Genomic DNA, 3024 nt, shown 5'->3' on the forward strand with positions numbered 1-3024 from the left:
GTATATAGCTCCTGCGATTGATTGGTTTTCTATGGTTTAGTGGCTGAGCCATCGTACACGCTGGTGTGTTCTTCATAGTATCGTGACTAGTCTGTCGTCTGTGCAATCGTGTTCTAATGTAGTATCGTCCTGCGTGGCTTGGGGAGCTCAGTTTCTTCACTGGTAGTGCTCTCCGTGGCTCGGTTATTTCCCGTCTATAGTTCCGCGGCTGCGCTCTCCCATGTTTAGGGGCATAGCCCATGCTATCGTGCTAAGTTGTGGTATCGCGGTTGGTCTGTCGGCCGTGAGATCGTTAGCTACCGTAGTATCATGCTTTCGGACCCGGCGAGCTCCGGTTCTACCCTAATATCGTGTACCAATGCTCGGTGATCCTCCGTTTATGGTATCCCTCGGCTTCATGTTTGGTTTGTCGCTCGCGCTCCGTTGCACTACCGTGGTGGTATGGAATGATTCCTTCCCGTGCACTCGCACAGCTTTGTGGTCTACCGGGACTGTAAACGTGCGCTTTCTTACGTGGCCCGTGCTCTTTTCAGCATGTTGGGGTGTCATTATTTCAGCTCTCACCCGCTGTTGTCTACTCGTGCCGCTCCGTGCTTTCATGTCTACATGCTCTTCCGTGCTTCGTGCTTTGCTTAAAATCTCGGGGTCTATGCTTTCATCGTCCGTGGCCTTTCGTTTCAGGCTGTTCCTTCTATCGCATCGTGTACATAGTCTGACTCGGTCTTCCTCCGTGTTTGGTATTCTTGTTAATTACTGCCTTTGCGCTAATATAATCATGAACACGGCCCCTAGAGCCTTGAATGAACGATACGTATCATATTAAAAAGTGCACACATTCTCTAACTGTCGGACATGCACACAAATACAAAGGAATACGCTTTTTATCGCGGCGGGGGGGGACTAAAGCCATATTTTTTAAAAACAAATATAGCTCTGAATACGTGTACTACTACTACAAAAATCGCAAGTAAAAATATGAAAAAAACCTTTTAAATTATAGTACTTAGCAAAAATATTGTAAGCAAAAATCTAAACGTACTACGGAGTTATAAACAAATCATATAAAACCAATAAGTACTAAAGTTCCAATATAAGATGATATAGTACGTGTGTGCTCGCCAGTGCCTTCTACTAATGCTAACTAGCGAACACACAGGCAGCGCCGTTTGCGTGGTCTTGCGAACCGCAGCTGAAAATAAGAGCAGAATAATATTTATCGGTACTTTTAAGTACAATGTGTAGTCCATATATAAAATATGTTTTATTCAATCGACGCCACCTTCGCTCCGCTCGCTAGCCAGTAGAACACGCGCATGTGCGCTACATTTTACAACCCTAGCCCGTGCCAGAGAGACGGACAGACAAAATACTCCACAAAGGGGGTTGACCTGCCGGACGCCGCCGCTACGCAGCGGAGTGACAGAGTTTATTGGAGATGAGGTGCCCGCAAATTTAAGTGCTTATTGATATCGTGTGCTTTGTGATCGTCGGTTACCCCAGTAGGTCTTGCCTTCGTGTATTTAATCACTTACCATTCCGTAGTCTCATGTGGAACCGTGGTTTGGTATGTTTACGGGTCCCCGTACTCCAGGTTGGATGGCATGTTCTTCAATGGCGCGTACTCTTCCGTGTTATTCCTGACTTCGGGGCTCCCTGCTCACCCGTGGTCCATGCTGCTTAGTGGCTCACGCTCTTTAGTATGGCCTGTTTTGTGGTTGCTAACTATTTCCAGTTCTCAAACATTTACGTGGTTTCGTATTAGCTGGGCTTTCGTGGGCGTTGGCCTCCCATCGCCGGTACTAAAGTCGAAGGGTGCTATTCCGTGGTTTGGTGCCTCCACGCAGTCGTGTCGTTTCGTCGCCAGTGTATCGTCGGCGCACTACCGTGGTGTCGTGGCGTAGTTATACTGGCTGTAATAAAGTGGTATCATAGTGTATGTCTGCTACACATGGGTATCGTGTCGTGGGTCACCGTGGTATCATGCTCCGCGGCGTGGCCTCGCTCTCCCCCTATGTGCTCTCCCGTGATTCCATGGCTGGTCCGCTGTCCGCCCAATCCTGTCCGAATATAATATCTTCATCCGTGTCTCGGTGGGCTCATGGTTTACATTGGTATCGCGCTCCGTGGTATGCTGGGGGGGGGCTGCAGCCTTAAGTATCGTGGTGGCGTGTATAGTCTTGTGTTGGAGGCTCCATGTGCATTCATCGACACCAGTGCGGTATGATTTCGTGTACTTGGGCAACTTGCCAATCCGTTGTCTCATGAGGCTCTGTACGACATTGAGTGTCATACGCTTTCGCTTTACTGTACTATAGACCGGGTATCACGCTCTGCTATGGCCCATGCTTTGTCGTGTCCTTCGTTGCTTCGTGGTTCCTTACTCACCCGTTTCTAACACCGCTTAGTGCTTATACATTATCGCTTTTTGTTTCATTCTTCCGTACACCACCCTCTTTCGTGGCTGCTAGCTATATCGTGCTCCCAGGTGCTTGAGTGGGTTTACAGGCTTTGTGGCTCATACTCATTCTTGGTCGTGCTCCATGGCTCGGTTATATCGTGGTATTATGTCCCAATGCGCGATGCTTTCCCGTTTATGGTATCCCGTGACTTCACGCCTGGTCTGTCGACCGTGTGCCATGTTCTACAGTGGTACTGTGGTATAATTCCTTTCCGTACACTCTCATAGTTACCTGTTCTACCGTGGCTCGAACGTGCGTACTCTGCCGTGACCCCTACTTTTCAATTCTTGCTGGTGAAGTCGTCGGCCCCGCGTTGAAAGAGGTCTCGAAGACGGGATGGCATGATGTTGAAACCCCCGACGTCACCGGGTTTTTGGAAAATCCATAAACACCTGTCTCGGATGCTAACGAGTATCCCGGTTTGTGGAGCGGTCATCACGGGCCCGCCCAATCGGCGTTGAGATGCGGAGGATCCCCTCTTTCCCTATTTTTCCTGTTCATGCGGTGGCGATTTGGCAGCACATTGCGAAATGTAGCAGCTTCTACATGCATGAACAACTGGATA

Source organism: Phytophthora infestans, genomic scaffold (genome assembly GCF_000142945.1).
Source record: "Phytophthora infestans T30-4 supercont1.21 genomic scaffold, whole genome shotgun sequence".
Lineage (NCBI taxonomy): Eukaryota > Oomycota > Peronosporomycetes > Peronosporales > Peronosporaceae > Phytophthora > Phytophthora infestans.